At 41.8% G+C, this 21,850-nt stretch overlaps 1 protein-coding gene across 5 annotated transcripts in view; it reads left to right on the top strand.

Annotated features, from left to right (window-relative positions):
• The first annotated feature begins 14,127 nt into the window (after positions 1-14,127).
• NR3C2 (nuclear receptor subfamily 3 group C member 2) overlaps positions 14,128-21,850 on the top strand; it is a 318,859-nt gene continuing 311,136 nt past the window's right edge. Inside the window, exon 1 of one of the 5 annotated variants that reach the window (XM_063107704.1) lies at positions 14,128-14,512. The gene's annotated coding sequence lies outside the window, so the exon portion shown is untranslated. Of the gene's footprint in view, positions 14,513-14,556; positions 14,589-14,651; positions 14,791-16,611; positions 16,893-21,850 lie in introns of those variants that run through there. The other 4 variants (XM_063107708.1, XM_063107706.1, XM_063107707.1 and 1 more) reach the window with 4 other exon arrangements.

Below are 21,850 nucleotides of genomic sequence, written 5' to 3'. Positions count from 1 at the left end.
AGATATTATTGCAATTTACGATCAAGGTCTGTAAATTTACAGTATAATACCTGTTGCATTGTTAAATCTTTTTTTGTCTACCTAATATGAAATTTTGGCAGCTAACCATATTTGTCTGTTAATTTAATGAATAATATGCTAGCTTTTTTTAATTTGAAAAGCCAGCAAGTATATGCCATAAATTCTAAACAATTTGTTTAAATATTAAACAGCAAGTGACAATGGCAGCTCATGCAGGTGTGTCTTTGGAGTCTGTGTTAAATTAATATCATGCTTTGTGTATGTGTAAACATAAATGTTGAAAAATGAGTGGTCACTAGGGATCTCTAATTTGCTGGTGCACATTCTGCCAGAAAACCACCCTCAGTAATTTGAAATGGAGACTATTCTTCTGTTTGCTAAGATGAGATGGAGAAAAGGAAAATTAACTCATAAATATTGCATGGGTCAAAAATTTTATGTGAGGTTTTGAAAGATACATGCTATAGTAATCATTTCAGAAATTCCCATTTTAATTAAATACAATATTTTCAAAATTGTGCTATGGTGCTTCCTAACTTGGGAACTTTCTGAATAATGCACTAAAAAAGAGAAAATTGTTCTCTAAGTACTATTTTCAACACATAAAAATTTTATAATTATTTTCTTTGATTTGGGCACAAATTTAGGATATTGATACTTTCTCTGGACCAAAATGCTACCATTTGTTGTCAAAACTTTAGGTCAGCATTCCCATATAGTCAAGTTTCTGAAAAGCAGTTTAGAATATAGAATCAAGGACATCAAATACTGAATTAGAAATACTGGGTTATTAGAAAGGGTGAAGGGACAGAAGAGTATTGCCTAATAGGTTTTAGTTGACTTACCCAATAACACGGTTATAAAGAGAGCATTATTTGGATTCCAGAGACAGAATATATTAAAGTCAAAACTTATAAATGTTTGGGACAGAATTTGAATCTGGTTCTGTGGGATGCTATAATCCATATCCTTTCTCTACAATATGCTGCTTAGCTACTTAAAACTCCAAAATGAATTCAGTAAAACTGTTTCCTAGTACAAATAGGTTCAAACTTCACCAGAATACTATTTGCTATAGACATATTCTGCCCAAATGTTCCTATTTTGTACCATCTAAATTAATCAGAGCAATGCAGTAACATTAAAACCTCCAAAACTCATAGGGTACACATAGCAAAGATTTATTTCTCACTCACATCACATTCCAATGTAAGTCAGTCAACCCTCCTTGGTAGCTCCAACAGGTGACTCAGGAATCCAATCTCCTTCCTTATGGTCATGTTACCGTTCTAAGCTTGAGGCCTCCCATACATTTATGACAAAGTGAAAGAGAGCTTGGACAATCACTCAGGGGATTTTATGACCAGTCATGGAAATGGAATACATCACTTCCCAGTACACCAGGACCCAGACACAGTCATATAGACCCAACCTAAATGCAAGGGAGGCTGAGACACGTAGCCATCCCATGCGCCCAAAAGGAGGAAAACGAAATCAACTTGGTGAACTCATAGCACTGTCTGTTCCACACCATCTAAGAGAATGTACTTCTTCAAATAGCAAAAGAACCCTATAAATATTACCTAAAGGTTGAGGTTAAGTTCATGCCATGTTTATTGGAAAATGGGGCAAAGATCAAGCTTGCTCTGAACTGACAAGGAACTTGGCTGCATTGTGTCCATATCCTAGGACTTGGAGGAAATCAGAATTTCAGAGTTGTGAACCAGAGTATTTGGTGAAGAAATTTCTAAGCAGCTAAACATTAAGGAAGCTGCGTGACTACTTGTTACAGCCTACGCTGAGTTATGGCAGCAAAGGCACAACATAAAGCCAGAATTTAAAAGAGAAGCAGAGAGCAAAGATTTAGAAAATATGCAGCCTGGCCATGTCATAGAGAAGCAGAGAGCATTTTCAGAAGAAAAATCCAATAGTGAAGCAAGGAAACTGGTTGCTAAAGACATTGGCATGGCTGTGAGGCAGCCAGGTGCTAATAGCCAAGACAATGTGAGAAAGACCCTGAAGGCATTTCAAAGATCTTGGAGGCTGAGTCTTCCATTACAGGCCCATAGAGCTATGGAGACAGAAGGGTCCCAGGGAACAGGCCCAAGGTGCCCTCCACCGGCTTGCTACCCAGGGCCACCCTGGAAGCTGCTAATCACACCAGCCCCCCAGCTCCTTCGGCTGCTCTGGCCATGGCTAAATTGGCCCCAGGTGTAGCTGGACCTGCAGCTTTGGAAGATACAAGCTGGAAGACTTGGCAGCATCCATGTGGTGTTAGGTCTACAGGTTCACAGAATATCAGAGCTGTGGAGGCTTGGGAGCCTCCACCCCAATTTCAAAGGATATATGGAAAAGCCTGGGGACCCAAGAAGAGATCTGTCACAGGGGTGTGGTTCTGAGGGTTTTAAAAAAAGAGCACATGAGAGGTTAGTCTCTCTCTGCTCCTCCATTTTCTGCCACGTGAGACCCCCAGGTCACTGTCGCCACCACTAAGACCTTCACCAGGTGTTCCCTGGACTTCGGACTTCCTAGCCTCTAAAACTGCAAGCAATAAATTTCATTTTCTTATAGGTCACCCAGTTCCAGGTATTTTGTTATAAGCAACAGAAATGGATTAATACACCACAGAACACTGGATTACAACAAGAGGGGATGAAATTGTACTATCAGAGTAGCATGTTTTACAATGGGTTGCTTGAGACATCAGAAGAAGATGTGCCTGAATGTTAGTGGAAGGAAGCCAGGCAGATAGCTCTGAATTTCAAACAGCCCAGTAAGGAAAATACAAAAAATAGGGAGAAATTATCAATAAGATCAGATGCCAAGTATGTAGAGAGCAGGAAAGAATATGGGTAGAGGAATGAGTAGGAATAAATGGTTTAAGATTAAGGCTATATATAAAAATATCATACCTAATATTTATTGCTTACTGTAAGCCAGCCTTACATAGGTAGTTAATCTCCATAACAACCCTGTGAGGTAAGTTATATTATCTCATTTTACAGATGATAAGATTGAGGCACAGAGTTTAAGTAATTTACCTATAGTCACACAGCTGTGGCAGAGCTGGATCCAAACCCAGGCTAGGTCTGGCTCCAGTGTCTATGCTTTTAACCTTTCTACTTCACTGCTACTCTAAAAGACAAACACTGCTGGATTTCCTCCTTTATGTGATGCCTAGTATATGACACAGAGGCAACTTTTCAGGGAAAAAAAAAATTGATAGGCTGGATGTGAAAACTACTCACTGATTTATCAGGCTATATTGGGCCTTTCTTTTTTCCTGATCTTATTTCCTCTGTACAAAGTATTATTTAAGAGGCTAATTCAAACTGATAGATAACTTACTCCATCATCCTGCTTATAGACCCCTGTCTTTGCAATTCCAGATGAAAGGAAATCCTATTTCTAAATTCCTCCAGAGTAGGAAGCTCATAACTTCCTTTGTAATTTATCTCAACATTTAGCAATCTGTAAGTAAAGTAGATATATTGCATTTGGAATGTATTGGAAATCTGGAATTCTTCATCAAAATTCCAGTAAAGCCAGTAAATCCTGGATAGCACATGAACCAAAAATAGCAGAATGTATGCATTCTGCAGACCCCCTATACTTATCTCTAGGAGGGGTTGACAAACCTAGGTGTTGTCTTTCTTTCTCCTTTTTTATCTATCCCATATGTAGAGTTTTTACAGATTGGAGGAGAATAAACTACTGGCTTTTTCCTAGGAATCCTTCCTTGCCTTCTTGTGGTCTGAAGATCTCTCAAGAACATTCTGAATAGCCCCCCCAAAGCAGGGGTAACGTTGATAATGTTTAATGGTCTGTATGGCAGCTCTGACCAGTCAGGCATGTGTATCAGCCAATCAAAATGAACACTGGCTGTAAGCAAGGAGTCCAGTTGCCCTGGCATTGACCAGCTGAACATCAGTCTGCCCCTAACCTTGTGCTGTGGTGCTGTGAGGCATGCTAAAGGAGACTGTGACCTCCTGTTCATTCTCCCCTGGGCTAACATACACAGAGGCCCACATACTAGCTCTCTTCCTATGACAGACATAGATTAAGATCTGTGCTTTTTTGGCTTTCTGTGGAAAAGTATTAATTGCATTTCAAACCCTGCCAATTAATCTTGCATAGCTGGAATTCTTGTTATATTTCAAGATTGTTTTTTGAGATTGGTTTGTATCGGGTTTGTTTCTTCTCACTTTAAAAATCATTAATTGAATCAAGTCTGTTCTGTAAACTTACTGTGTGGCTCAGTGAAAGATTAACTCATCTTCACTAGAATATTTAGCTACTTGCTTCCCCTATCTCTGTTTATTGCAAAAGATGGCCAACTTGATCTTGAGAGTGTAAATCCAGATCTCATGCCTGCATTCCAGCCCCTGAACACATCCCACCTTCCACCTGTCATTTCTTACTCCTCTCCTTAGCTGTATCCTTAGATCTTTGTGCCATGGTTCAAGCCCATCTGCTCAGTGGACTGGTCAGCACCTATGGCAAAGACCATTAATTGTTACACTATACTTATTCTCTTCTTCTTCTGGAGGAGAACTCCAGTTTTATCAGGACACACGGCCATTCAAACTTTCTTGAACTTTGCTCTGGCTAACGCCATGTAAGCAAAAGTGATGTGTGTAAATTATCTAGTCAAGGTTTTTGTTTTTTAATAGAAAATTGTGGCTGTGTTGCTGGTGATGCAGCCCCCATCAAACAGGAAAGGATGACACTCTGTGGAATGATGGAGCAACAAGGAACCTGGATTCCTAAGGACCTCCTGCAGCAGATCCACCTACCCACCCTGTACTGTATTTATTTTTCTCAACTTCATAGGAGATAGAATTAAGTTTCTTCCCTATTTGAGCCTCTGTATTGGGGGGGGTGGGGGGGGATTTCTGTACAGGAGCTTCATCTTTACCTGATTAATATATCAGTATATATGAAATACCTGAAGACTATTCCTAGGTTAAAGGTCAACATATTGCTAAATAAAGTGAGTGCTTAAACTCACTAAATTCCTAAGCCCTGTCCAAATTGGACTGAACACTTTTTTTTCTAGGATGAGCATCAAAATACTTAGCAATTCATACAACTTAGGCTGACCAATCAGAATAGTTCTGGTAATGATTTAAGATTAGCATGCAATGATCTATATCATCTCTATGTTTGGTTGAGTAAAAGATGATTAGAATTAATTAGGCTAAGTAGAAAGAAGATTGAAAAGTGACCCAACAGGAAGTACCATTGGAATGAGCTGGATTGGAATTGGTCTGTTCCAAAGATGTGCAGTCCTCTAGGTGGGCAGTTCTCATTGCCCTGCAGTCAGCCTCATTCCTGTGGATCTCACAGAGAACACGTGATTTTTGAATTCTTGCCCTCAACTGAAACAATGAAATGGATTAGCTACTAGCCCTTCTCTGAGTGTTGCTTGGACCTGGATCCCTGAAGGACTTTCCAAGTTTTGTATATGCTAACAATTGATTCCCTCTTCTCAAGATCTGGGGCAGAGGGTGACTACAATACCCAGGGTGTAAACTCCCAGGTGAGGAAAGCCCTACCCCTATGGTTTTGGCTCTCTCTCACTCCAACAGTTACCCCTACCAAAAAAGGGGAACGTATTTTTCCTATGCATGCTTTTATATTTCTGTAGCAAATAAGACAAAATGTTTACACCTGGTAATATGAGGGTGGTGACTACATTGGAGCCTGTGGGGTTGGGTCATTTTTTGTGTGTGTGGTATGCTTGAAATATTTTATGAAACATTTATAAACTTATGAAATATTTTATGCTTAGTAACATTTATAATTAAATATTAATGCAACAATATTTTAAAAGAAGCAGTCAAAAATGCTAAGTGATTTTCACAATTGCAAAAAATAAAATGAACTCAATAGGCTACTTGATTTGTTACGATTAATTTTTTATGATGTCATTATCTACCAGGTTAAGGAAATCTAATTTTTTCATGAAAGTCTTCTTTTCAAAAACTGTTAATGATATTTGTCTTTCCTTTTGAACTGTTTCCACAGTTTATGGATTATCTGTGGATAATGCTCCAATCAGAATCTACTGCTAAGTATAACACTACAAGTTCTCCTACAAGTGGATATTCTATACTCTCCTTTTTATTTTGCTTATTCCAGGTCAAGTTTGATTTTTAAGTAAAACTAGGAATGTAGCTTTATTTTATTTTTGTTGGATTTCCTTGATGATTTATCATGTTCATATCCATAAATACAGGAACTTCATCTATCTTGATTGAATTTCACTTTTCATCTTTTTAAAGAAATAAAATCTTACAGTGTCAACATCATTTCTTAATAAAGGGATGATATTGTTATAGAAGTGAACAGGAGGCTTAGGTACCTGAGAAAAATATTAGAAATCCTCTCACACAATAATTGGTCAGAAACTAGGAAGGTTCATTTTTGCAAGATGAAAAGAGTTCTGGAGATAGATAAGCGGTGACAGTCGCATAGCAGTGTGAATGTACTTAATACCACTGACCTGTACACTTAAAAATGGTTAAGATAATACATTTTACATTATGTATATTTTATCAAAATAAAAAATGTGTTCTCAAATTAAAAAAAAAAACAACCAAAAAACTATAAATGGCCACTATGGCTTTGTCAAAAGCTCATCATGTCTAATTGACTAATCTTCCCTTTTGATTGAATGAAAGCTGAAAAAGAAGCACCAGTTAAAAATCTACAAGAGTAATGAGCCCTTCTTTACAACACACTTAGGATAGAGGGAAAAAAGTGATCTAAACTTGACCACAGTGAACTGCCTGCAAAGGTAATTGAAGGAATGTGGTTTATCAATTCTCAATTCCCCCAAATAAATCAAAATTAGTTAGTTCTTTAAGTTAATACAATAACAAATTAGCCGGTACTGTAGGAGGCTGAAAGTGGTAAATTACTTCCCAAATACCAATTCAAAGGAAGAATGAAGAGGTCATAAAAAAGTCAACCTATAGTCTGAGGGCTATGTTTTGAAAGAGAGAAAAAAAGTCCTCAACATCAGCTAGCCAGCCCCGTTATTACAATGATTATGTATTCGTAAGTCTCCTCTTTTTATCACAGTACACTTCCTCTCTTCCATACCCTACTCTGGTTTCTCATCCCTCTCTCTCCCCGAGTCCCAGCAGCAGCTGCCAGCAATAACTTAAACACTGCAAGTTAGCAGAAAGGGGGCAATCATTTTATTTGTCATACTCTAGGGCAGTGGTTTTCAAAGTACAGTCTCCAAATCAGCCCCATCCACGCCAATCTGGGAACTTGTTAGAAATTCAAATTCTTTGGCTCTGCCCCAGATCTACTGAATGGGAAACTCTGGGAGTGGGGCCTTGCCTTCTCTTTTATCATGCTCTCAAGGTGATTCGTATGCATACTAAAATTGAAGAATCACTGAGCTAGGGAAGAAAATTCTTAGATGTCTGAAGTGCCTGAAGACCTGAACTGAAACTTTGATTCTCCAAGGACCTCAAAAATCTTTTGAATTGGCAGTATGATCTTTAATCTCCTAAAGAAGTGTTTCCTAGAGAAATACAAGTCTTGATTTTCTGTGACAAACCTCTGTGGGTATATAGCTAACATTTTTTCAGTGCACTTACTAGATCCAGTTACTGTGATAAATACATGTCCCACTGTGGTATCAATAATCTTATTTCACAAATGAGAAAACTTAAATTAAGAAACATTAAGTAATTTGCCTGGGGTTGTATGGTTAGTAGGTGATGGAGCCAGAACTCAAAGCCATGCAAACTGACTCTATTGCTTGATTTACCGGTCCTGTGAAAAGAAGAAGTGAAATACTCATACATCTCTAGGCTGAAAGTTTCTGCTTGGACTTTTCATTAAGTAGACTGAGCCTTGGGATTCCTTTTTGCACCTTGGACTTTTTGAATTATCTGCAAAAGTTAGTGATTGCTTGGGTTTCTCAATGAGTGTACTTGCTGTAATTAATTGTCATGATTTACTTCCTGGCTCCATAGTTTGTTAATGTACCACTAGTTAGGTTCTGGTATTGTCATTTCATGGTGTCATGGAAATAACATATGGAGGATAAAAAGATGTGTGTATATGATATTGCATTTTGTTCCTTGGCAATTGTTACTGAATAATAACAATAATACGTGTATATTTTACAAATAAGGTAATTTAAAAACTGTTAATTATATTTTAAACAAAATATCAGTTCAGCAGTACTCAAATTGGAAATAACAACAACATAATTTACAAACAAAAATAATAGTTTATGTTGAAATGATGTAGTTACAAAAATAATTTTCCTGGAATTTTTTCTTCTTTGAGATATATAATTATTATAAAAATATGTGTTTTATATTAAAAACAGCAAAGTAAAGATTACATTTATACATATATTAGAAAAATCCCAACGTTTTAAGTGCTTATGTGGTCCTTTACACAAGCAACCAATCACTACTATCATTGTACATTAGCACTGTAAGTCTACACAGCCTCTACTTGGAAGACATGGGCCTACCACATTCACGGTGAAGGCCATTAAAGAGTATTTTTTTTTCTTTTAAAGTAATGAACTAGGTTAAAAGGAAACATGTCTACTTGTTTTGATAAAATATTAAAGTCTTGCTATAATTAGTACTAAATACTTCAAAATAGATATGGTTTAAATATTAATAATTGACATGGCATACACCTTCCATGTAGAAAATGTTTGTACATGCTTCATTTTTAAATATGGATATTTAATGTCAAAAATATATGCATTAATAAAACCATATATACTCTGTGACAAGCTATCACAGTGAAAGATTTGCACACGGCCAGGGGGTTGTTTTGGAAAAGAGGAAAGGATATCTATCTATCCTCAATTTTTACTAAAATTTCATACATCTTTTGAAAAAAATCCTACCAAGCAATTAAAAATTTTTCACATTGAAAGAGCTAATAGATTAGTAAATGATCTATGACCTTTAAATGATTAGAGAATACAAATGCAATATAATAAAAATATCATTTGATATAAGAATGCATAAATTCTCTACTGTGCCAGCTAGATAATGTGGGAAATACTCAGCTGCCTTAGTTGGGACAAACTCAAAACTTGGATTAGGTTCTCCAATGAGCAGATGACCTCTAAAGAAGATGATTGAACAGACTTCTTCAATAATATACCATTACCTGTACTTCCCTTGGAACAAAAATCACTCAATTTGGGGATACTATAGGTGAAAGAGAAATTTGACACTTGCAGAGATTTAGTTTTAGTTTGCTTTGTAATGCATTACCCATAGCAAATTTACCTCTATCTTTAGGAATAAAGATGACATCTGTCATGAAGCTTCTTACATTTTTTCTGTCTACTATTTCCAGTGTCATGTATCTGACATGTGATAACCTCCCTTTATAAACTCTAATGATAGGGAAAAGATTTTACTCACTTTGGCTGCCCATATGGCTATTCCTGACCTACTTGCAAATATATGACAACACATTCTGTGCACTCTCTTGTTCTGACGTTTCTGTTTCTGACATTGAACACACCTTTTAAGAATAAAATTTCCTTTTTGTGTGTCCACAGGCTTCAGAAAATTAAAATTTGAAAATCAATTTGGCCTCATTTTATGTAGATACTTTATTGCCTGTTCTTGATGCATTAATAACATTTTATATCACAAATAATTTTTCCTTTTTTTTTTCATTCCTGTGGCTAAACATTTAAATCCTGAAGCTTTTTTTTTTTTGCAATCATCTTTGCTGGAATAAAAAAATAGTGTTGATCAAAATGTTGTCTTAGTTGTTACTGACAGCTGTTAAAATGCTTCTAAAAATATAGCACCAGCTTCTGAAAAGCTAACTGCCTCTGTGAAGTCCTAAGGAGAAAATCTAAATGAGTTTTTTTTATCAAGCTCAACAGACTTAGGCTTCCCACACCTGACCCACTGGATTGTTTCACTTTTTTGTGGTTGTTACTGCACATAATATCAGAGAAACAGCCGCGATGCATAATCCTAATGAGTACACAAACCATGCAGTTATTTATGTAAGATTAGCACAGTTATTTAAAGGTGATGAATTTCCTGTACTAAACTGAGAATATATGAGAAACACAGGAGAAATTGAAAATGTCTTTATTTTTATTAAAATATACTGCTCTAAGTTCCTCCCCCCCTTTTCAACTACTGTACATTATTTCTAAATTTAGTACATCAGTGTAGGCACAGTGAAATCTGATTTGCTTCTAATAATATGGCATACTAATTGTGATGCATATGCTGTTTGGTGCTCTGTCATCTCAAAATCTGGCCATAGAAATGTATTAAGTTTGCATATTTTCTATTTAAAATGACTACAAATGGAATTAAGGCAGACAGATGAATAAATAGTGAGATAAACAAATACAGAAATTAATAAATAACCAAGGCTAATGAAAATATTCCAAGTAGTCTAGAAAATTGAGTTTGAGCTATTCTGGATATTAACAAAAACCCTGATATGTTTTGTATTTATCTTCTGGTCCACTATTTCGTATTTGTTTGCAGTGTTTATAAACTGTAACATGTGTGTTTTGCAATAAACAAAGAAGTTCCATCTTATATTTTTCCCCCTATTCATCTTCTCTCTCCAACACTCCCCTCCTTTCTCTCCGTGACTCTCTCTGTCTTTCTCAATTCTTTCCAACAGCTGGTAAGAGACGGGAGAAAAAAAAAAAAAAAGCCCTGCTTTTTAGAAAGAAAAATAATGCCAGCATGGCTAGGCTTATTAATGAAATTAACTATGACTAAATGATTAGGCTTTAATTTTAAAAATAATTGAATACAGTTAAATTATATGATACCTAATGGTCTTTACTTTCTTACTTTCTTGTCAGTAAATAAAGACATGAAGGAGAGGTACATAACACATTTCAAAATATGTTCAATTTTGTGGGGAGGAGGGGGCTTATGATTTTACAGCTTAAACAACTCCCTGCCTTTTTTTTTTCTTCTCCATGTCAGCTGTTGAAGAAGTAAGAGTAGGAGCAGGGAAAAGGGATGGCTCTGCTAAGGCTGAAATAGAGAACCAGGGAGGATTTTTCCCAACACAAACTTAGATGATATTAGGCTTTGTATCTGAAGTTACATAATAGAGGATGTGATGTCACACATGTAAATTGCAAACGCTGAGTCGTGCACTTTACCATGGCAAACCTCAGGGAGTTTGACACTAATGGGATGGGGGAGGGAAGTGTCCCAAGGTTCAGCGACTGTGGAGGGAGGGTGAACAATTGTCAAAAGGGTGATGTCTGATACTGCTTCAAGCTTTAAGCTATTTGGCAACTACATAGGAAATGAAGCTTTTTTCATTTTCCTTTCCCTCTTCCCTTCTACCATTTACCTTTTTCGTGCTTCTCCTTTCTTAATTTTTATGTTTGATTAAAAAGAAATTTCCGTCCTTTGCAAAGAAAAAAAAAAAAACCTTATCTAAAAGAATGAAAAGAATAAAATTTTAAAGAGGCAGCTTAAAAAACAAGTAAATAATGACATTGCTAGGCACACAGTTTAAGTTGATAGGGCTCTTTATTAATGGACATTGAAATGAAGAGTATTCCTAACAACCTAAAAATCCTACACCCTCCTCTTTGACGGAGTCTGTCAGGGACATCACATGTGGGGTGATTTCAGGCTAAACCAGTGTCACCTCTTCAGATAAAGGAGCCTCGGATCTTATCCTGGAACTGTTCTTCCTTTCAGGGTGCCACAAGACTACCCCTTGTCTTACAGCCAGCAGAGGAAAGTAAAGAGAAGAGGAGTTTACCTGAGGGAAACTTCATCAGTCAAATGTTTGGGAAAATATCTAAATACTCAGATATCAAAAAACAAATAAAACTTTGCCTAGTAATAATTGCAAGATCCCTTAACATCTCTCCCAAGGGATAAGAGAAGCTGAAATACATAGGCGTATGGACCTCCCCTCCCAACGCAATTTTGGTGTGAAAAAGTTCCAAAAGAATATCTATATCTGCTTAAAAACTCAATCTTAGCCTTATAATACCAAACTGAATTAAAGGCAGGAAAGATGAAAATTTTAGAATAGTTATCTGTGAAATGGGGAAAAAAAAAAAAAAAAAAAAAAACACAGGAAGAAATCGAAATTTCTAAAATTTTGCTGTTATAAAAACTTCACACCATAGTTTGATCAAATTGTCTGTAATTAAAATTATTGATTAAAATAGTGGTGGGAGTAGCCAGGTAAAGAATTCTTATGGTAAATTATTTTGTAAAGGGGGAAGGAATAATGAATGCTTAATTTATCAATTTTGCAAACAAAATTTACATTATCTAGGTCGCCTAAAATGGGGGTTCTTTTTATTCAACATGTTATTTTAAAAATTCTCAAACATACAGATTTGAAGGAATTTTACAATGAATACCTGTATACCCATCACCTAGATTCTACGTTAATATTATACTATATACATGCTTTATCACATATCTATCTATTCATCCTTCTGTCCATTTTTATCAATGCATCAGTGTTAATCTATCTTATTTTTGATGCATTTCCAAATTCAGTTTGCAGAATCAGTACACTTCTAAATGGTTCTTTTTAAAGTTCAGTGAATATATATTTTGTTATTTGAAATATATTCTTTAAATGTTTTCTTGATTTCACCTAAGACGTACCTTAAGAATTTAATAACTATTAACCTAAAAGCCATTCCTACAAATAAGAAACAGGCAAAAGGTTGTTTTACTAGAGGCCAAAATGCCACCTTGAGCCGTCTAAGAACTGTAGCGCCAACACTGCGTGGGTGAAGGAGGCAATGGGAGCTCGATATTCGGACAGTGGGAATGTGGTTGAAAGGCAGTGATTGTTTTAGGCAGCTCCGTGTTTAACACGGTTCAGTGTGGGAAGAGATTAGCAACTTTCACAGCTATTTAGGAACAAAACCGGGAAGAACCCAGAGAAGAGGGGGGCCAATGGAACCTTTGGAAAAAGAAGTAAGCCAGAAAAGGGGTGTGTGGAGTCAGTCCACAGGGTTTAACTCAGTCATAGAGGACAAGGACAACAAGCAGGGGAGCCTATTAGTGGTGCTGACACTCACAATTCTTCCCTCGCCCCTCAATTTTCCACATAAGGGCACGTGTAACGGTGCGATGGAGAGTCTGGGGCAGAAGTGCACATCGCACACCCGTGAGGGCGCGCGCACACTCGGACGCACACATATCCCCTTATTGGGGTGATGTGTGTGGCTGGGGGTGGAGGCATGAGACCTTGGGGAAGCTGGGGAGTGAAGAAGCGGCTGGCGGCTCCGCAATCCCGGGACCGCGGTCCAGCGCTCCCTCCTCCGCCTCCCGCCGCGTGCCCGCGCGCCGCCGGCCGCCCGCGAGCTCCTTTGCCCCCCTTTCACTTTCGCGTCTGCGTAGGTGTCTGCCCCGGCGGGAGCGAGGGCGCGGGGGCGCGCGAGGCGGCGCGGGGGCGCGCGGCGCGCGGAGCGGGAGGGGTCCTGGCTCTCAGCCCCTTGCCCGCCGCCGGCTCTGAGCCGCTGTCAGAGCCAGGGGATCGGTCACGGCCGCCGCTCCTCACCACTCTCCCTCCACGTCCCTACGCATAGACACCCGGGCCTTCCTCGGAGTCCCCCCACGGTGGGGGTGGGGTAGAGGCGCGGCGAGCCCGAGAGAGGCGGGGAGAGGAGCAGCCTCGCAGGGTGGGCTGCGGGGGAGCAGTAAAAGAAACTTTTCCCTCCCGCCCCCCTCGAGTGGTCCCCAGTCCTCGCCGCCCCCCGCGGGTGGGAAGTGCACCTGAGGCCGGGCGCGAGGTCAGGGCCGCACTCCGGGAGGCTGTGCGGAGGGGTGGACGGGGTACGTGCGCTCGGGCTCTGTTTTCCTGCGGCCTCCTAGCTGTCAGTGACCGGCGTGGGAAGGAGGCCACTAGGGCCCCCCGCCCTGTTTCCCACCAGCCGGTGGCTGGACGCTGTGCTGCCTCCTCCCGTTAGTGAGGGTGTGACCCGGGGAGGGGGCAGTGGCGCTGCGGGCTCCCCCCGCGGACGCTTCCCCCTCCCCCCCCCCCCCGCCCCACGCTCAGCCGCTCGAGCTGTCACTGGCCACTCCAGGACCGGGGAGGGGGCGCGGAGAGCCGCGCTGCCCGGCGGCCGGCGCGGGATCATCCCGCCGGACTTCCCGGCTCCTGGGGCCGCCGCCGTCAACGCCGGGCGGACCGGCAGCCCTGGGAGGGGAGCCCGCCCGAGGCCCAGCCGCCCTGCTGGGGGCGGGCGAGTGCCCGCGGACCCCTCTGCGTGATTTGGCGCCGCCGCCTCGCCGCCTCCTGCGGGGTAACAACACTACTGCTCTATTGCTCTACCCACCGTCAGTAGGGCGACTGCCGGGATTATCATCCTCTCCATCTTCAGCGCCGATCAGCTAATATTGGACTTGCTGGTGGCGGCGGCAGCAGCGGCGGCAGGAGTCTCGCTGCCCCCCTCCCCCCGCCCCAGCCTCCCCACCATGTCCTAGAAAAGGTGAGTGCAGCGACAGTCACTTTGCGCTGACAGCGGCGGGAGGGGGCCCGGAGAGCGGTAGGGCGGCCCCAGGAAGGTTAGGTCCGCGTAGAGGGCAGAGGGCGCGGGTTGGCGAACGGAGGTGGGCTGCGGGCAGGAGACGAGGTGCCCGCCGGACCGCCTCGGGGCAGGGGCGCTGGACGGCGGGCGAGCGGTCGCGGCGGCTGTCCCTGCACGGTTCTAACCTAGATTTTGCAAGAAGCTGAGATCCAGGGCAAGACCGGCCCTCCCCAAAGGAGGTAAAAACTTAGTAAAAGAGACACGTCCATTCCTTTAATAATGAATAATTCGGCAACGCTGGCTGAGCCGCCGCCGCCGCCCCTGGCGCCCAGGCGCTAGGTCTGGGACTCCCCTTGCTCCTGCCCGCCGCCCGCACTCGGCCGGGGCGCGATCGATGCCGGACTGCTAGCCCAGCCCGGCCGGGAGAGCGCGCGTGACAGCGGGCCCCACGGGAAAGTTGGGACAGTCGGCGGGGACTCCTGGCTGCGGGGGCGCCGGGGGCCGCTCCACGCCGGGGACTGTGGGGCACCGGAGTCCAGGATCGGGACCAGCTTGCCTGCGGCGCCGCTGTCGCTCCTGCCGCCAGGGAGTTCCCGACTGGAGCGGCTGAGAGTTCGAGTCTCCTCGGGTTCGGGGTCGGGAATCTCGAAGCTTAACTAACTGTAAGGAGAAACGGGGCCTTTGGGCACAGGGTTTTCCCCAACCCTCCATGGCTTTGGCGGGCGCGCAGCAAGGGTGAGGAGGGAGATTGCACAGCTGCCGCCGGCGGCCTGCGGGTCGCCGAGGGCCGGGGGACTAGATTTAGGTGTGTACGTCACTGATGCTGACTCTGGGCCAGCTGGGAGCCTAAAGCAGAGACTCATGCGCGGAGCCTAAAAGTCATTAGAAATCAAAGTTAAGGAGCCCCTTTTTCCTCCTTTTGCTTAGTAACTGCAGCTTTTGGGTGGGTGGTAGGAGAATCGAGGTGGGGGCGGTTGGAGGGAAACCGAAATTTCTTCGTGCAGACACTGGATCCTTAGAAAACATTTTGGTTCCTCTCTCCTCCAGTATGTTTCTCCCAATTACGTCCACCCCCCTTCCACCCATTATAAAGTGAATATCCTCGATTGTTTGATTCTTTCAAATTGAAATAGTGGAAAAACCCAATACTAAAGTAGTAAGTACAGCGACAAAATTATAAGGAAGGAGAGCAGTAGCTCTTGACCCAGGCACTTTTTTTTCTTTTGGTGTTGGGGGGAGGGGGAGGGAGAGGAAGGTTGTGTTTATAGGGCTTTGGCTGCACTGAAATCACCCGCTTTTCCTGCACGGTTAAAACGAGGAAATTCAAATTAAGTGGGAACGTGATCCTCTTGGTCGCTGGCAGCGGAGGCTGCGGCTGCTGTGCTGAGAGGTAACTCCGGAGACAGAGGAAAGGGGCCGGGGGAGGAACCTCGCGGGTCGGGTGAAGCCCACCCGGAGTCGTCCCCGGGACGTGGACACTGGGCGGCGCTGGGGTCTGGGCTGCTGTCCACCTGGCGCTGCAGGTGGAGAGAGTGACGGTTAACACCTTGTCTGCTCAAGGAAAAACCGACTTCTTCCGCGTCGCCACACTTTTCACGTCTCTCCAGATAGGCTGGGGTCGGCCAGGAGGAGAGGCGGGTGAGCGTGAGCAAGTTTGCGGCGGTCGAGCAAGGGGGACGGGGCGGGCAGCGTGCTGAGGGTGTCTGATGTCGTAGCCACCGCCCGGCACCCCAAGCAGCAGCCGCTGCTTGCTGCGGCTTTAAGGAAGCTGCGGAGTCCAGGCTGTGTCGCAGCAACTTTGTATCAGTCATGTCGCCCGCCTGGTGACTGGCAGCCTGCATTGTCCAATGAGAAGCCCGCCTAGCCAGTGCAGCGTGGAGCCTTGCTTCCCTCCGGGCCAATGGGAAGGGCTCAGGAGGGCGGGAGAGCAACCTGAACTTTATCTGGACATGTGACCCGCTTTTAAAAGGGCCGGCCCTCCAGCTGGCCCACTCCCCCTCCGGGCTTTCACCCGCCCTCTCTCCTTCCCTCCCTCCCTTTTTTGCCCGCCCTGGCCCTGCCCCTGCCCCTGCCCCTGCCCCCTCCCGCTCCTCTCAGCCCCTCCGCGCCCGGGGTGTCATTGGGCCTGGGAGACGCGAGCCAACTTCAGGCTGCTCAAAGGAAGCCCGTGCAGTCACCTGGGTGCAAAAGCGTTGCTGCCTCGGGCTCTCCCGCTGCAGGGAGAGCGGCGCTCGCTGGCCTGGATGTGGTTGGACTTAAGGGGGCTCCGCAGCAGGGGTGTCGTGGCGGTGGCAAGCGCTGCAACAGGTAGACGGCGAGAGACGGACCCCGGCCGAGGCAGGTGTGTAGGGGTGCGCGGCGGGGCGCCGCTTGCCCTGCTCTGCGTGCGACCGTGGTGCGGGAACGTGCACTTTGCAGGGAGAAGTGGCTGCGTAATCCGGAGGCACAGTCAGTATGGTGCTGTGTGCTTGTTGTTTTGTTTTGGTTTTCCACTTTTCCCCCCCTTTGGCCGCCAGAGGACTATTTTGGGAAAGTTTGGCCACTTTGGGTAAATGTCCTCTAACCCGCAGCTTTTAACCGCCTTTGGCAGCGGGAGGACTACCATCCTTCCCTTCCCCAAAGAAGAATTTTGGATCGTTTTCCTTGTACAATTTTTAAAGAACATTTGGATATTTCTTTCCTCTATCAATTGCGGAAGCTCCCAAATTTCGGCCGGAGGTGTAGCGGAATAAGGGCATTCGAAGGAGAGAGAGATTCTCACAGATTCTGTATTAAAGAGGCTCTGGAAATTTGTGCATTTTCCGTTCCCTAGTATTCACGAAACTCTTGAGAGAGGCTACGCTTTCTATGGCATCAGTTGGAATTCTAAGGGCAGGGAGAAGGAATGAAGCTTCTTCGAGCGGCATCCTTACCCTACTACTGAATTTTAGGTGTGTGGCTTTTCCTACTGAATTGAAAAAGACCAGGTAAAAATCATAATGGGTTATGCCACTATCAGTTTTAATTATTTATTAGAAATAGGAGTTAGGAAAACTTTTTATAGCAGAGGAGTTTTTGAAACCGTCGAATTTTAAATGCATCAAACTGCTTCTTAACATTTTGTATTGCCATTTCTCTAGGTGCTGCTATTAATGATATTTACATAGTAATGATATCGGCATTCTCCATCTGTGAAGTCCTGCTGCGAAGTTTTAATTTCATGTTTGACATCATGGCACGCTCTCGTGAAACTGTTTGAGGGGAGAAGTTTTTCAAAATAATCTAAAGTGGAACTTTTTCCTTTAAGGGAGTCATAATTTTGTTTGGGGATTTTGAAAAGATCAGGTGGCTCAGTGAATTAGGAGAGTGAATGTGCTCGGTTCTAACTGGTTCTCCAACTCTCTTGGTGACCTTGGGCAGATTTCTATCATTTACCTCATCTATAAAAGAGAGGAACATAATAGTTCTGTAGTGGGGAATGGCAAAAAATAGTTACATACGGTGAACTTTTACAACTATGCAACCTACTGATGATTGTGAAATTCTTAAGGCTTAGTCTTTAAAGTGCCGAATTATAGTGAAATAACTGTAGAGAATGATGCCTTTAAAATGGGACTGTAGTTGGGGGGATATTAAAAGTGAAAGTGTTTTCAGATAAAATACAAGTCCGCAAGGATCTTTGTTAATATTCCTGAAAAAAACTACTTCCTTATGGAAAAGGGCAATTTAACAGACTGTAAAACAAAATTTTAAAGTCAGATTTTTTCTTTGTAAAAATAGTGTTTGATAGGTTATATATGGCTTAAAGTTGCACCTCCATCAGTGCTTTTCCTTACGTAGGGGAATTCTATGTTTGGGGGAATCCATTTGCATGGAAATTATAAAGGTTCATCATAATGGTTTTTGCCTTTGTCCCAAGAGAGTCTCTGGTATAGTTTCCATCGTGATGCAGACAAGCTTGATTTTACATAAGCTAGATTTGTATAGCACTATCTGCTTAATTTATACTTTAGTAACAAAAACTTTCCCTTTACCCTCTGGATATTTGATGATCATTTTCATCAACTCGTATTTTCAGTATTCACTAGTAAGTTCAAGTTGACTGATATTCTGTTCAAGGCATGGTCATTATGCCAGTTCCAGAAGACAACCTCGGTTTCCTGGAAAACGTAGGAAATAAATTTCTAACATGATCCATTTGTTTACAGAAAAGACAAATGAAAATAATAGACAGGGAGAATTCGGCATAAAATATTTCAACAATCTAGTTAAAAAAAAATCCGATCTTAAAATAATTGTTTGCCGTGGAAGCCATGCAGATGCTAGATGTCCTCTATTCCTTTGTGTTTGGGTGTTGCTAACCTTTACTCTCTTTCCTTTGTTGAGAGGTGCAGTAATGTTGGTAGATGAGAATACCTTAAACAAAGCTAATTTAGATTTCAGTAAAGCCTTTTGCAAATTCTTTAATGATAGTCCCATCAAGAACGTGGTAAAATACCGGCTGTTTTATGTTATTAAGAGAGTTCAAGGCTAGCCAAACAGGACTTGGAAAGTTGTGATCAGCTGTATCATGTTAGCTGATAAGGTGCTTCCTTGTAGAGTGCTTTAAAATGGTCTCTGGAGTCCACCATCTCTCATATAGGTTCTCTTCAAATCTTCGTATAGCCAATGGGATATGGCTCATGCTTTAGGGCAGAGTGATGAAAAATGTCCCTCAAAATCTCAGTAGGTGTTCTGTGAAAAAAGGGTGCTGTGGCCAAATTATTTCGGCAATGCTGGATTAAAAAGTAAACTGATTTCTGCACTTTATAATCTCCCAGGGGTTTTAGCATGCAAATTTACACTGTGGGATTTCACAAAAGCAATGACTGACACCCTTTCCAAAAGACAGTCTGGAGGATGGATTTTTGGGGAAGGGTGTGAGACCTTCAGACTCTGCAGAGATCCCTGCTGCCTAGGGCTCAGAGAATGAGGCTGTCGCAGTGGGGGGTGAGGAGTGTGCCAATGGAGGCCTTTTGGTAAGGGTGCTGAGGCAAGAGGAGCTTCCAGGCATTTGGGGAGATGGCGGTTCAGTTTGCCAAGAGGGGGAATATGAGTTTGGAGGTGTCGAGGGTGAGATACACAGAAGGTGTTCCATTTTGAACACAAATAGACATGTTTCTTATGTGTTTAATGAATTTGGACCTGAAACATCTCTACCTTAGCTACATATTCATTCATCTTTGGTATGGGGAGAACAGAATATCAAGTAGAAGAAGAAGGACATAGTATTTATTGGTATTTGTCAATCCATAGCTTTGATTAAATGGTTTTTCATAAAGTAGAAAAGGCCAGTATTAGCCATTTGCATCCCAATTCACTATTTTTCTTTTTCTTCCCCAACTTTTACTTGGCTTTCATCCACACCGAAGTTTTTGGCTGGAATTACCAGATGACCACCTCAACCTTTGTAATTTGATTTGTTTTTCACTATTTTTGTTTGATTTTTGTTTAGAATTCATAGACTAATACTCTTTAAAGGCATGCTACATAAAGTTGATTTTTAATGTTCACAAATTAGGCATTGATCATAGTATAATAGTTTAAAATTATTTACTTGCTCTCTGCTGTCCACTTGGCATAGAGTGGTGAAATTGATAGTTTTTGCCTTCTCAGAACTTAAAATCTAATGTAGAATACAGAAAAATAAAAGGTAATTATAATACTAGGACAATTTGGGCATTAAATTTCATTATAGAGCCTTATGATATCTAGTGTTAATTTATTTATTAGAGCCATTATATTATTTTTTATGTTAATTAATATAAGTTATGTAGCAAAAGGACTTCCTAGTCTTTTTTTTAGTGAAGGGAATGTAGGGAGGACGGAGGTAGCAAGTGGCAAAGGGGGGAAGGGGTGAGAGGCCTAACATAATGCTTGTGTGCAGAGCTGCAGAAACGGCATCTTTTAGATGAGGACCTACACTAGGTCATAGATTGTTTCCAGACTTGGAAGGACTTGAAAATGTATAATACAGATTTTAGGGGTTTTAAAATAATGAAATGTACAAAGAAAATTTTACTGAGAATGAGTTAATTTTATTTATGTTTCTTGAAAGTGGTGTCTCTCAACAGGGGGTCATTTTGCCCCCCAGTAGTATTTGGTAATGTCTGGAGCCATTTTTGGTTGTCACAACTGGGGAAGAGGAATGCTACTGGCATCTAGTGGGTAGGGATCAGGGATACTGCTGAACACCTTCCAATGCACAGGGCAGACCTCCATAACAAAGAATTATTAGGCCCAAAATGTCAGTAGTGCCAGGGTTGAGAATCCCTGGTGTAGGGAGAGACCTGAGAACAAATTCCAGCTCTGCCATGTAGCCGTAGGGATGATGCCTCAGTTTTCCCTCTTGTGTTATTTAGATAGTACTTTTACCAGTCATATAGGGTTGTTTGTAAGGATAAATGAGTTAATATATGTACAAGGCTTGTGATATTGAATGAATTATATAATACATAATAATTATATGAATATAGTCTATTATAATTATTCTGTTCATGAAATAAATTTATCTATAGAACTAATGGATATGATTGTATATCTAAAGCAATCCTGTGGGTTCCTTGAGGATGGGGACTGTGCCTGTTTTGTTTATTATTACAGATTTAGTGACTGGTCTTACCCAGGATGTAGCAAGCACTTGGTAAATATTGTTGAATGAATGAACTCTTAAATTTTTCGGACCCATTTAAACTTCCTTCATTCACTGTTGAGAGTAAAAATATCTGACTGGGAGTATTTTTGACAGAGGTACCACTAAGTCAGGGTGCTTGTCAAAGTCCTTGCAAGTATTGGAATACAGAGAGAGCCCTGACATTTCTGAGTTGCTATATAGCCTCTCTGAGCTGTGGACCATCTTTTCAGAATTGACATTAAATTATCTTCATCACTAATCTTTCTTAAGAAAGTCTTCTTATTTAAAAAATAATTCTTAAATTACTTTTTTTATGATAATTCACTTGTTAAGTTTATATTTGGAAATGGTAACTTTAAATGCATTCCCATATTGTTTTTCATAGGGATATAGAAGGAAGCTTCCATATTATTGAAAGACTCCAAAGGCAGCGGAGTCAGAAGATTTAGTTTTAAACCTGACTTTGTCATTTACTATGTTTTTGACTTTGGGCAAGTCACCCACCTAAGTCCTCAGTTTCCTTCTTTGCCTGCCTCTTCAATCCCCAGGATTACTTTGAATATTGAATAAGTTAATATTTGTAAATATCCTTTGTAAACTTTAAAGGCTGTATTATAGCAAATATGTTACTTTCACTTAGGTACAAA

Source organism: Cynocephalus volans, chromosome 9 (genome assembly GCF_027409185.1).
Source record: "Cynocephalus volans isolate mCynVol1 chromosome 9, mCynVol1.pri, whole genome shotgun sequence".
Taxonomy (NCBI): Eukaryota; Metazoa; Chordata; class Mammalia; order Dermoptera; family Cynocephalidae; genus Cynocephalus; species Cynocephalus volans.
Note: the sequence above shows the minus strand (reverse complement) of the source record. Positions and strands in the feature narration are given on the sequence as shown.